Here is a 14,585-nt window from a genome sequence, read left to right as displayed (position 1 = left end):
GTAGTTTGGACTCCGACAGAGACCAAACGCCTTGGGCTGTCCGGGTACCGAAGACCCCTCCCTAGCCGCGGAGGCTGGCGTCGGTCGTAACCACCGTCCATGACACTGGGAGGAAAGACTTCCCCGAGGACAGGTGGTCCGGTACCATCCACCAGCCAAGAGCCGCGCGCACGGGCTGAGACAGCGAGATCCTGAGGTCCAGCGAATCCCGGGACTTGTCCCAGGAGGACAAAATGAGCCTCTGAAACTCCCTGGTGTGGAATTGGGCGAACGGTATCGCCTCGAATGAGGCCACCATCAGACCCAGTACTCGCATGCAGCTGCGAATCGACACCCTGTGGCGCTGGATGAGCAGACGCACCGCATCCTGAATGCCCGATCTGTTGTCCAGTGGCAGACGTACCACGGCAGCCTCGGAGTCCAGAGTCATGCCCAAGAACCTTATCTGAGTGGTAGGAGACAGGCATGACTTCCTCAGGTTGAGAATCCACCCGAAGCGAGTGAGGGTGCTCATCGTGATCCGAAGACTCTCTTCGCATTGCGACGCTGTAGGGGCCTTGACCAAGATGTCGTCCAGATACGGGAAAAGGGTAATGCCTCTGGATCGCCGAATCCCCAGAAGGGGGGCAAGAACCTTCGTAAATACCCGCGGGGCCGTCGCCAGACCGAACGGCAGAGCGACGAACCGGTAGTGATCTGACTGGATGGCAAATCGGAGGAACCGTTGGTGGGCTGTGGCGATGGGGATGTGGAGGTACGCATCCTGTATGTCCAATGACGCCATGTGCTCCCCTTTTACCAGTGAAGCAACCACGGAACGGAGGGACTCCATTCTGAACCTTTGAACCCGCAGATAACGGTTCAAAAGTTTGAGGTCCAGCACCGGCCTCACATCGCCCTCCTTTTTGGGGAACACAAACAGGTTGGAAAAAAAACCTGTAAACCATTCCTCCGAGGGAACAGGTGAAATCACCCCCCCGGGAGAGCAGTGACTGGACAGCGTGCAAAAAAGCCGCGGCCCGGAAGGGATCCCTGGAGGGCTGGGAGAGGAAAAAACGGTTGGGGGGAAGAGACCTGAACTCTATTTTGTAGCCCTAGGAGACGACCTTGAGCGCCCATGCGTCCGGAAGGTGGGCGTGCCAAATCTCCTGGAACAGGAGGAGACGCCCCCCCCACCTGAGAGGGTGGGGACAAACCTTCATGCTGAAGGCTGCTTACCTGGGGCTGTGCGAGGCTGCTGAGCACGCGGACGCCAGGCCTGTTGGGGCTTAAAGGACGGGCCTTTCCGCCGATCCTGACTGGGCGGCCCCGCCGCTGAGGTGGGTGCTGAACGGGTGCCCGAAAAACAGCGAAAGGACTGGAAGCGAGAAGACGCAGTTCTGGACTGAAAAGGCCGCTTTGCCTTGGGTTGGGGCAGATGGGTGCTTTTCCCACCCGTGGCTTCTGAAATAATCTCATCTAGTTTGGGCCCAAACAGCCGAGACCCAGAAAACGGAAGCCTCAACAGGGAGCGTTTAGATGAAGAATCAGCCTTCCAGGCCTTGAGCCACAACTACCGGCGGACCGAAGTGGCGAGAGCCGAAGAACGGGCGACCATCGACCCAGCATCCAGTGCCGCTTCACAGAGATATTTTCCCGCTTGAGAAATTTGGAGCGCCGACAATTGAAGTTCAGCGGGAGGAAGGTCGGACACAATGTCCTGGCTCAAACGGAGGGACCACTCCGAAACCGCCTTGGCTACCCAGGCAGAGGCGAAAATCGGACGCAGTGCCGAACCGCTCGCCGTAAAGATTGACTTAGAGAGTGACTCTACGCGACGGTCCACTGGATCCTGGAGGGAAGAGCCATCCGCCACCGGAATGGTCGTAGATTTTGCCAAGCGAGCAACCGGTGGGTCCACCTTAGGTGGGGAGGACCATTTTTCCACGGACTCGCGTGGAAAAGGGTAGAGTAGGTCTAGGCGTTTCGGAATAACAAAACGCAAACCTGGCTGGTCCCAAGCCTTGGTGACAATGACAGAAAAATCTTTGTGTAATGGGAACGCCTTGGGGGTCTGTTTTGCACGCAGAAACAACACCCCTTGTTGGCTAGTGGAGGGAAGGTCCTCCTGAACCCGGAAGGTGTCCCTTATTGCCGAAATCAGGCTATCCACCTTGGATGCAATCTGAGAAGACTGCTCCAGATCCATATCTGCATCCGAATCCCCAAGCTCTCCCTCTGACAGTGCGTCGCCTAAAAGGGAGGACGCCTGTGAATGGGAGCCAGGAGCAGGGGGGGATGCTGAGGCGTTAGAGGAGGAACGGGTGCCTGCTCTGGGGCGCTTACTAGGAAGTCTGCCTCTGGTTTGTGTGCAATGCGACTGTGCGGATTGCACCGGTGGCAACTACAGTACCCTGAAAGATTATCAAAATTAGGGTTATTCACTTTAGGAAAAAGATGACTGAGGGGAGATCTAATTAATATGTATAAATATATCAGGGGTCAGTACAGAGATCTATCTCATCATCTATTTATCCCCAGGACTGTGACTGTGACATCCTCTGCATCTGGAGGAAAGAAGGTTTGTACACAAACATTGAAAAGTATTCTTTACGGTAACAGCAGTGAGACTATGGAACTCTCTGTCTGAGGAGGTGGTGATGGTGAGTACAATAAAGGAATTCAAGAGGGGTCTGGATGTATTTCTGGAGCGTAATAATATTACAGGCTATAGCTACTAGAGAGGGGTCGTTAATCCAGGGAGTTATTCTGATTGCCTGATTGGAGTCGGGAAGAAAATTTTTATTCCCCTAAAGTGGGGAAAATTGGCTTCTACCTCACAGGATTTTCTTTTTTTTTGCCTTCCTCTGGATCAACTTGCAAGATAACAGGCCGAAATGGATGGACAGATGTCTTTTTTCGGCCTTATGTACTATGTTACTATTAGTGACACAAAAATATATATTATTTGCCGTTCAGCGTTGCAGTTATATGTTCTAAAGCCTTTTGTGGCATATATAAGTGGAAAAAGTAAGGGTCTATTTACCGTTCAGCGGTGCAGTTATATGTTCTAAAGCCCTATTTGGCGTGTATTAATGGCAAAAAAAACGAGATTTTTGTGAACTCACCTGTAAAATCTCTTTCTCGCTTTATTCATTGGGGGACACAGGACTGTGGTATTGTCACGGAAGGTGTACAGGAAACAAGACAATGCAAAATGAATATATGACTCACTGGATCCAAAACTAAGGAACAAAAGGGAGACCCCTGCATAAGACCTGGCACTCTCCCTGACTGCTCAGCCTATGCAAAAATCCCAATGGTGGATGATCGCATATCCACGTACCTCGACTATATACCACCTGAACACCCTACAATAGTGAGGGGACACGACCACCGGCTCCCTACACTAGACACGGAGGGAGTCAGGGTCACCTGGGATCCAGCAAACAGAAAATCACAAATAAATGTACAGCACTTAACTTGTAGAAGGCTGGAAAATAGGATCAGCATGCACACACACTCCAGGAAGTTGTATAAGCCGCACACTAATGCATTATGGGGAGGAATTTAAAGGGATGCAATCAGTCCAACTACATGACAGCTGAGAGAGGCTAACGAGATGAGGAACTGAAATTCAAAACAAAGAAAACTCAAGGAGGAAGTTCTGAAAGGCTTCTGTCAGAGCTTCTCAGCTGTCTGGTTGTGACAGGTATAGCTTGCTGCTGCCACTAGGAGGCGACACTAGGCTGAAAGCTGTTAGCTCCTCCCCTGCAGGCTATACCCCCTCCAGCCTGGAGAGAGCATATCAGTTTGTGCTTCAGCAGTAGGAGAAACAGTACCGAAACAAAACATTAATAGTAAGGACCACTGCCCAACAAAAACCGAACCGGACACCAGTCCCAACCGGCAACTTGGACCCACTGGCCTCAGAACAACAAGAAAAAATGGGTGGGTGCTGTGTCCCCCAATGAATAAAGTGAGAAAGAGATTTTACAGGTGAGTTCACAAAAATCTCGTTTTCTCGCTCATATCATTGGGGGACACAGGACTGTGGGACGTCCTAAAGCAGTCCCCGGGGCGGGAAAACAACCACTGGCCCCAACTCCCTCATGTAAGACACTACACTGCGGCCTGTAAAACTCTGCAGCTGAGAGCAGCATCCGCTGAGGCGAAAGAATGCACCCGGTAAAATTTCGTGAAGGTGTGTAAAGAAGACCAAGTCGCTGCCTTACACAATTGAGACGCCGAAGCGTGGTGAAGGTGAGCCCAAGAAGCCCCGACCGCCCTGGTAGAGTGAGCCGTGATACCGGGAGGAGGAACCCTGCCCTTGGAGCGGTAGGCCTAGGCAATGGCCGATCTAATCCACCGAGCAATCGTCACCTTGGAGGCTGCCAAACCTTTACGAGGACCTTCCGAGATCACGAACAGGGAATCCGTGCGTCTAAAGGGGGCCACCACTGACAGGTAGATCCGCAAGGCCCGTACCACATCCAGACGGTGGAGAGCCACCTCCCTAGGTGGAGAAGGCTCAGGGCAAAAAGAGGGCAGAACAATGTCCTCATTAACATGAAACGCTGACACCACCTTCGGAAGGAACGACGGCACCGTCCGGAGTACCACCTTGTCTTGATGGAACACCAAGAAGGGTTCTTTGCACGAGAGCGCCGCCAGTTCCGACACCCAACGGATGGAGGTAATGGCAACCAGAAACGCGACCTTCCACGAAAGCATGCGGAGGGAGGCTTCTCGCAGAGGCTCAAATGGCTCGGACTGGAGCGCCACCAGCACCAAATTCAGGTCCCAGGAATGCAACGGCGGCCGATAAGGGGCCGCGGTGTGAGCCACTCCCTGTATGAAGGTCTTGACCGGGCCCAGTACCGCCAGTGTACGCTGGAAAAAAATGGAAAGAGCAGAAGCCTGTCCTTTCAGCAAACTCAGAGCTAGTCCCAGCTCCAAACCCGCCTGAAGAAAGGCCAGCACCGTAGGAAGGGAGATCTCTGTCCTCACAGAATTTAAGGAAAGACTTCCACGTTCGATAATAGATTTTGGCGGAGGAGGGCTTCCTAGCCCTAATCATCGTGCGAATGACCGCATCAGAGAAACCCCTTTGCTTCAACAGGAAGGTTTCAATAACCACGCCGTTAAATGCAGCGTATGTAAACCCAGGTGGAAGACTGGGCCCTGTGAGAGCAGGTCGGGTCTGAGTGGAAGAGGCCACGGCACGTCCCCCAGAAGAAGAACGAGCTCCGAGTACCAAGCTCGACGAGGCTAGTCTGGGGCGATCAGAAGCGTCTGAATGCCCTCCAACCTGATTCTGCGAAGGATCCGCGGCAGGAGCGGCAACGGAGGGAACACGTACAGAAACGCGAAGTTGTCCCACGGTGCCACGAGAGCGTCTACGTCGTACGCCATCGGATCTCTTGCGCAAGACAGGAAGCACGGGAGTTTGTGATTTAGCCTGGATGCCATCAGATCCACTTCCGGGCGACCCCACCGGAGACAAAGGTCCTTGAACACCTCCGGATGGAGAGACCACTCCCCCGAGTCCACCGTCGTTCGGCTGAGGAAATCCGCTGTCCAATTGTCCACACTCGGGATGAATATTGCCGAGATCACCGGGACATGGGCTTCCGCCCACTGCAGAATACTTGCGGCCTCGTTCATCACCGTCCCGCTGCAGTCCCCCCTTGGTGGTTGATATAGGCAACCGCTGTGGCGTTGTCCGATTGTATCCTGACCGGACGGCCCTGCAAATAGGGGGTCCAATGGCAGAGGGAGAGGTAGATGGCCCGGAGCTCCAGTATATTGATAGGTAGTTTGGACTCCGACAGAGACCAAACGCCTTGGGCTGTCCGGGTACCGAAGACCCCTCCCTAGCCGCGGAGGCTGGCGTCGGTCGTAACCACCGTCCATGACACTGGGAGGAAAGACTTCCCCGAGGACAGGTGGTCCGGTACCATCCACCAGCCAAGAGCCGCGCGCACGGGCTGAGACAGCGAGATCCTGAGGTCCAGCGAATCCCGGGACTTGTCCCAGGAGGACAAAATGAGCCTCTGAAACTCCCTGGTGTGGAATTGGGCGAACGGTATCGCCTCGAATGAGGCCACCATCAGACCCAGTACTCGCATGCAGCTGCGAATCGACACCCTGTGGCGCTGGATGAGCAGACGCACCGCATCCTGAATGCCCGATCTGTTGTCCAGTGGCAGACGTACCACGGCAGCCTCGGAGTCCAGAGTCATGCCCAAGAACCTTATCTGAGTGGTAGGAGACAGGCATGACTTCCTCAGGTTGAGAATCCACCCGAAGCGAGTGAGGGTGCTCATCGTGATCCGAAGACTCTCTTCGCATTGCGACGCTGTAGGGGCCTTGACCAAGATGTCGTCCAGATACGGGAAAAGGGTAATGCCTCTGGATCGCCGAATCCCCAGAAGGGGGGCAAGAACCTTCGTAAATACCCGCGGGGCCGTCGCCAGACCGAACGGCAGAGCGACGAACCGGTAATGATCTGACTGGATGGCAAATCGGAGGAACCGTTGGTGGGCTGTGGCGATGGGGATGTGGAGGTACGCATCCTGTATGTCCAATGACGCCATGTGCTCCCCTTTTACCAGTGAAGCAACCACGGAACGGAGGGACTCCATTCTGAACCTTTGAACCCGCAGATAACGGTTCAAAAGTTTGAGGTCCAGCACCGGCCTCACATCGCCCTCCTTTTTGGGGAACACAAACAGGTTGGAAAAAAAACCTGTAAACCATTCCTCCGAGGGAACAGGTGAAATCACCCCCCCGGGAGAGCAGTGACTGGACAGCGTGCAAAAAAGCCGCGGCCCGGAAGGGATCCCTGGAGGGCTGGGAGAGGAAAAAACGGTTGGGGGGAAGAGACCTGAACTCTATTTTGTAGCCCTAGGAGACGACCTTGAGCGCCCATGCGTCCGGAAGGTGGGCGTGCCAAATCTCCTGGAACAGGAGGAGACGCCCCCCCCACCTGAGAGGGTGGGGACAAACCTTCATGCTGAAGGCTGCTTACCTGGGGCTGTGCGAGGCTGCTGAGCACGCGGACGCCAGGCCTGTTGGGGCTTAAAGGACGGGCCTTTCCGCCGATCCTGACTGGGCGGCCCCGCCGCTGAGGTGGGTGCTGAACGGGTGCCCGAAAAACAGCGAAAGGACTGGAAGCGAGAAGACGCAGTTCTGGACTGAAAAGGCCGCTTTGCCTTGGGTTGGGGCAGATGGGTGCTTTTCCCACCCGTGGCTTCTGAAATAATCTCATCTAGTTTGGGCCCAAACAGCCGAGACCCAGAAAACGGAAGCCTCAACAGGGAGCGTTTAGATGAAGAATCAGCCTTCCAGGCCTTGAGCCACAACTACCGGCGGACCGAAGTGGCGAGAGCCGAAGAACGGGCGACCATCGACCCAGCATCCAGTGCCGCTTCACAGAGATATTTTCCCGCTTGAGAAATTTGGAGCGCCGACAATTGAAGTTCAGCGGGAGGAAGGTCGGACACAATGTCCTGGCTCAAACGGAGGGACCACTCCGAAACCGCCTTGGCTACCCAGGCAGAGGCGAAAATCGGACGCAGTGCCGAACCGCTCGCCGTAAAGATTGACTTAGAGAGTGACTCTACGCGACGGTCCACTGGATCCTGGAGGGAAGAGCCATCCGCCACCGGAATGGTCGTAGATTTTGCCAAGCGAGCAACCGGTGGGTCCACCTTAGGTGGGGAGGACCATTTTTCCACGGACTCGCGTGGAAAAGGGTAGAGTAGGTCTAGGCGTTTCGGAATAACAAAACGCAAACCTGGCTGGTCCCAAGCCTTGGTGACAATGACAGAAAAATCTTTGTGTAATGGGAACGCCTTGGGGGTCTGTTTTGCACGCAGAAACAACACCCCTTGTTGGCTAGTGGAGGGAAGGTCCTCCTGAACCCGGAAGGTGTCCCTTATTGCCGAAATCAGGCTATCCACCTTGGATGCAATCTGAGAAGACTGCTCCAGATCCATATCTGCATCCGAATCCCCAAGCTCTCCCTCTGACAGTGCGTCGCCTAAAAGGGAGGACGCCTGTGAATGGGAGCCAGGAGCAGGGGGGGATGCTGAGGCGTTAGAGGAGGAACGGGTGCCTGCTCTGGGGCGCTTACTAGGAAGTCTGCCTCTGGTTTGTGTGCAATGCGACTGTGCGGATTGCACCGGTGGCAACTACAGTACCCTGAAAGATTATCAAAATTAGGGTTATTCACTTTAGGAAAAAGATGACTGAGGGGAGATCTAATTAATATGTATAAATATATCAGGGGTCAGTACAGAGATCTATCTCATCATCTATTTATCCCCAGGACTGTGACTGTGACATCCTCTGCATCTGGAGGAAAGAAGGTTTGTACACAAACATTGAAAAGTATTCTTTACGGTAACAGCAGTGAGACTATGGAACTCTCTGTCTGAGGAGGTGGTGATGGTGAGTACAATAAAGGAATTCAAGAGGGGTCTGGATGTATTTCTGGAGCGTAATAATATTACAGGCTATAGCTACTAGAGAGGGGTCGTTAATCCAGGGAGTTATTCTGATTGCCTGATTGGAGTCGGGAAGAAAATTTTTATTCCCCTAAAGTGGGGAAAATTGGCTTCTACCTCACAGGATTTTCTTTTTTTTTGCCTTCCTCTGGATCAACTTGCAAGATAACAGGCCGAAATGGATGGACAGATGTCTTTTTTCGGCCTTATGAACTATGTTACTATTAGTGGCACAAAAATATATATTATTTGCCGTTCAGCGTTGCAGTTATATGTTCTAAAGCCTTTTGTGGCATATATAAGTGGAAAAAGTAAGGGTCTATTTACCGTTCAGCGGTGCAGTTATATGTTCTAAAGCCCTATTTGGCGTGTATTAATGGCAAAAAAAACGAGATTTTTGTGAACTCACCTGTAAAATCTCTTTCTCGCTTTATTCATTGGGGGACACAGGACTGTGGTATTGTCACGGAAGGTGTACAGGAAACAAGACAATGCAAAATGAATATATGACTCACTGGATCCAAAACTAAGGAACAAAAGGGAGACCCCTGCATAAGACCTGGCACTCTCCCTGACTGCTCAGCCTATGCAAAAATCCCAATGGTGGATGATCGCATATCCACGTACCTCGACTATATACCACCTGAACACCCTACAATAGTGAGGGGACACGACCACCGGCTCCCTACACTAGACACGGAGGGAGTCAGGGTCACCTGGGATCCAGCAAACAGAAAATCACAAATAAATGTACAGCACTTACTTGTAGAAGGCTGGAAAATAGGATCAGCATGCACACACACTCCAGGAAGTTGTATAAGCCGCACACTAATGCATTATGGGGAGGAATTTAAAGGGATGCAATCAGTCCAACTACATGACAGCTGAGAGAGGCTAACGAGATGAGGAACTGAAATTCAAAACAAAGAAAACTCAAGGAGGAAGTTCTGAAAGGCTTCTGTCAGAGCTTCTCAGCTGTCTGGTTGTGACAGGTATAGCTTGCTGCTGCCACTAGGAGGCGACACTAGGCTGAAAGCTGTTAGCTCCTCCCCTGCAGGCTATACCCCCTCCAGCCTGGAGAGAGCATATCAGTTTGTGCTTCAGCAGTAGGAGAAACAGTACCGAAACAAAACATTAATAGTAAGGACCACTGCCCAACAAAAACCGAACCGGACACCAGTCCCAACCGGCAACTTGGACCCACTGGCCTCAGAACAACAAGAAAAAATGGGTGGGTGCTGTGTCCCCCAATGAATAAAGCGAGAAAGAGATTTTACAGGTGAGTTCACAAAAATCTCGTTTTCTCGCTCATATCATTGGGGGACACAGGACCGTGGGACGTCCTAAAGCAGTCCCCGGGGCGGGAAAACAACCACTGGCCCCAACTCCCTCATGTAAGACACTACACTGCGGCCTGTAAAACTCTGCAGCCGAGAGCAGCATCCGCTGAGGCGAAAGAATGCACCCGGTAAAATTTCGTGAAGGTGTGTAAAGAAGACCAAGTCGCTGCCTTACACAATTGAGACGCCGAAGCGTGGTGAAGGTGAGCCCAAGAAGCCCCGACCGCCCTGGTAGAGTGAGCCGTGATACCGGGAGGAGGAACCCTGCCCTTGGAGCGGTAGGCCTAGGCAATGGCCGATCTAATCCACCGAGCAATCGTCACCTTGGAGGCTGCCAAACCTTTACGAGGACCTTCCGAGATCACGAACAGGGAATCCGTGCGTCTAAAGGGGGCCACCACTGACAGGTAGATCCGCAAGGCCCGTACCACATCCAGACGGTGGAGAGCCACCTCCCTAGGTGGAGAAGGCTCAGGGCAAAAAGAGGGCAGAACAATGTCCTCATTAACATGAAACGCTGACACCACCTTCGGAAGGAACGACGGCACCGTCCGGAGTACCACCTTGTCTTGATGGAACACCAAGAAGGGTTCTTTGCACGAGTGCGCCGCCAGTTCCGACACCCAACGGATGGAGGTAATGGCAACCAGAAACGCGACCTTCCACGAAAGCATGCGGAGGGAGGCTTCTCGCAGAGGCTCAAATGGCTCGGACTGGAGCGCCACCAGCACCAAATTCAGGTCCCAGGAATGCAACGGCGGCCGATAAGGGGCCGCGGTGTGAGCCACTCCCTGTATGAAGGTCTTGACCGGGCCCAGTACCGCCAGTGTACGCTGGAAAAAAATGGAAAGAGCAGAAGCCTGTCCTTTCAGCAAACTCAGAGCTAGTCCCAGCTCCAAACCCGCCTGAAGAAAGGCCAGCACCGTAGGAAGGGAAAACTTCCTGGAAGGGAGATCTCTGTCCTCACAGAATTTAAGGAAAGACTTCCACGTTCGATAATAGATTTTGGCGGAGGAGGGCTTCCTAGCCCTAATCATCGTGCGAATGACCGCATCAGAGAAACCCCTTTGCTTCAACAGGAAGGTTTCAATAACCACGCCGTTAAATGCAGCGTATGTAAACCCTGGTGGAAGACTGGGCCCTGTGAGAGCAGGTCGGGTCTGAGTGGAAGAGGCCACGGCACGTCCCCCAGAAGAAGAACGAGCTCCGAGTACCAAGCTCGACGAGGCTAGTCTGGGGCGATCAGAAGCGTCTGAATGCCCTCCAACCTGATTCTGCGAAGGATCCGCGGCAGGAGCGGCAACGGAGGGAACACGTACAGAAACGCGAAGTTGTCCCACGGTGCCACGAGAGCGTCTACGTCGTACGCCATCGGATCTCTTGCGCAAGACAGGAAGCACGGGAGTTTGTGATTTAGCCTGGATGCCATCAGATCCACTTCCGGGCGACCCCACCGGAGACAAAGGTCCTTGAACACCTCCGGATGGAGAGACCACTCCCCCGAGTCCACCGTCGTTCGGCTGAGGAAATCCGCTGTCCAATTGTGCACACTCGGGATGAATATTGCCGAGATCACCGGGACATGGGCTTCCGCCCACTGCAGAATACTTGCGGCCTCGTTCATCACCGTCCCGCTGCAGTCCCCCCTTGGTGGTTGATATAGGCAACCGCTGTGGCGTTGTCCGATTGTATCCTGACCGGACGGCCCTGCAAATAGGGGGTCCAATGGCAGAGGGAGAGGTAGATGGCCCGGAGCTCCAGTATATTGATAGGTAGTTTGGACTCCGACAGAGACCAAACGCCTTGGGCTGTCCGGGTACCGAAGACCCCTCCCTAGCCGCGGAGGCTGGCGTCGGTCGTAACCACCGTCCATGACACTGGGAGGAAAGACTTCCCCGAGGACAGGTGGTCCGGTACCATCCACCAGCCAAGAGCCGCGCGCACGGGCTGAGACAGCGAGATCCTGAGGTCCAGCGAATCCCGGGACTTGTCCCAGGAGGACAAAATGAGCCTCTGAAACTCCCTGGTGTGGAATTGGGCGAACGGTATCGCCTCGAATGAGGCCACCATCAGACCCAGTACTCGCATGCAGCTGCGAATCGACACCCTGTGGCGCTGGATGAGCAGACGCACCGCATCCTGAATGCCCGATCTGTTGTCCAGTGGCAGACGTACCGCGGCAGCCTCGGAGTCCAGAGTCATGCCCAAGAACCTTATCTGAGTGGTAGGAGACAGGCATGACTTCCTCAGGTTGAGAATCCACCCGAAGCGAGTGAGGGTGCTCATCGTGATCCGAAGACTCTCTTCGCATTGCGACGCTGTAGGGGCCTTGACCAAGATGTCGTCCAGATACGGGAAAAGGGTAATGCCTCTGGATCGCCGAATCCCCAGAAGGGGGGCAAGAACCTTCGTAAATACCTGCGGGGCCGTCGCCAGACCGAACGGCAGAGCGACGAACCGGTAGTGATCTGACTGGATGGCAAATCGGAGGAACCGTTGGTGGGCTGTGGCGATGGGGATGTGGAGGTACGCATCCTGTATGTCCAATGACGCCATGTGCTCCCCTTTTACCAGTGAAGCAACCACGGAACGGAGGGACTCCATTCTGAACCTTTGAACCCGCAGATAACGGTTCAAAAGTTTGAGGTCCAGCACCGGCCTCACATCGCCCTCCTTTTTGGGGAACACAAACAGGTTGGAAAAAAAACCTGTAAACCATTCCTCCGAGGGAACAGGTGAAATCACCCCCCGGGAGAGCAGTGACTGGACAGCGTGCAAAAAAGCCGCGGCCCGGAAGGGATCCCTGGAGGGCTGGGAGAGGAAAAAACGGTTGGGGGGAAGAGACCTGAACTCTATTTTGTAGCCCTAGGAGACGACCTTGAGCGCCCATGCGTCCGGAAGGTGGGCGTGCCAAATCTCCTGGAACAGGAGGAGACGCCCCCCCCCCACCTGAGAGGGTGGGGACAAACCTTCATGCTGAAGGCTGCTTACCTGGGGCTGTGCGAGGCTGCTGAGCACGCGGACGCCAGGCCTGTTGGGGCTTAAAGGACGGGCCTTTCCGCCGATCCTGACTGGGCGGCCCCGCCGCTGAGGTGGGTGCTGAACGGGTGCCCGAAAAACAGCGAAAGGACTGGAAGCGAGAAGACGCAGTTCTGGACTGAAAAGGCCGCTTTGCCTTGGGTTGGGGCAGATGGGTGCTTTTCCCACCCGTGGCTTCTGAAATAATCTCATCTAGTTTGGGCCCAAACAGCCGAGACCCAGAAAACGGAAGCCTCAACAGGGAGCGTTTAGATGAAGAATCAGCCTTCCAGGCCTTGAGCCACAACTACCGGCGGACCGAAGTGGCGAGAGCCGAAGAACGGGCGACCATCGACCCAGCATCCAGTGCCGCTTCACAGAGATATTTTCCCGCTTGAGAAATTTGGAGCGCCGACAATTGAAGTTCAGCGGGAGGAAGGTCGGACACAATGTCCTGGCTCAAACGGAGGGACCACTCCGAAACCGCCTTGGCTACCCAGGCAGAGGCGAAAATCGGACGCAGTGCCGAACCGCTCGCCGTAAAGATTGACTTAGAGAGTGACTCTACGCGACGGTCCACTGGATCCTGGAGGGAAGAGCCATCCGCCACCGGAATGGTCGTAGATTTTGCCAAGCGAGCAACCGGTGGGTCCACCTTCGGTGGGGAGGACCATTTTTCCACGGACTCGCGTGGAAAAGGGTAGAGTAGGTCTAGGCGTTTCGGAATAACAAAACGCAAACCTGGCTGGTCCCAAGCCTTGGTGACAATGACAGAAAAATCTTTGTGTAATGGGAACGCCTTGGGGGTCTGTTTTGCACGCAGAAACAACACCCCTTGTTGGCTAGTGGAGGGAAGGTCCTCCTGAACCCGGAAGGTGTCCCTTATTGCCGAAATCAGGCTATCCACCTTGGATGCAATCTGAGAAGACTGCTCCAGATCCATATCTGCATCCGAATCCCCAAGCTCTCCCTCTGACAGTGCGTCGCCTAAAAGGGAGGACGCCTGTGAATGGGAGCCAGGAGCAGGGGGGGATGCTGAGGCGTTAGAGGAGGAACGGGTGCCTGCTCTGGGGCGCTTACTAGGAAGTCTGCCTCTGGTTTGTGTGCAATGCGACTGTGCGGATTGCACCGGTGGCAACTACAGTACCCTGAAAGATTATCAAAATTAGGGTTATTCACTTTAGGAAAAAGATGACTGAGGGGAGATCTAATTAATATGTATAAATATATCAGGGGTCAGTACAGAGATCTATCTCATCATCTATTTATCCCCAGGACTGTGACTGTGACATCCTCTGCGTCTGGAGGAAAGAAGGTTTGTACACAAACATTGAAAAGTATTCTTTACGGTAACAGCAGTGAGACTATGGAACTCTCTGTCTGAGGAGGTGGTGATGGTGAGTACAATAAAGGAATTCAAGAGGGGTCTGGATGTATTTCTGGAGCGTAATAATATTACAGGCTATAGCTACTAGAGAGGGGTCGTTGATCCAGGGAGTTATTCTGATTGCCTGATTGGAGTCGGGAAGAAAATTTTTATTCCCCTAAAGTGGGGAAAATTGGCTTCTACCTCACAGGATTTTCTTTTTTTTTTGCCTTCCTCTGGATCAACTTGCAAGATAACAGGCCGAAATGGATGGACAGATGTCTTTTTTCGGCCTTATGTACTATGTTACTATTAGTGGCACAAAAATATATATTATTTGCCGTTCAGCGTTGCAGTTATATGTTCTAA

This window comes from Bufo gargarizans, chromosome 4 (genome assembly GCF_014858855.1).
Source record: "Bufo gargarizans isolate SCDJY-AF-19 chromosome 4, ASM1485885v1, whole genome shotgun sequence".
In the NCBI taxonomy this organism is placed as follows: Eukaryota; Metazoa; Chordata; class Amphibia; order Anura; family Bufonidae; genus Bufo; species Bufo gargarizans.
Note: the sequence above shows the minus strand (reverse complement) of the source record.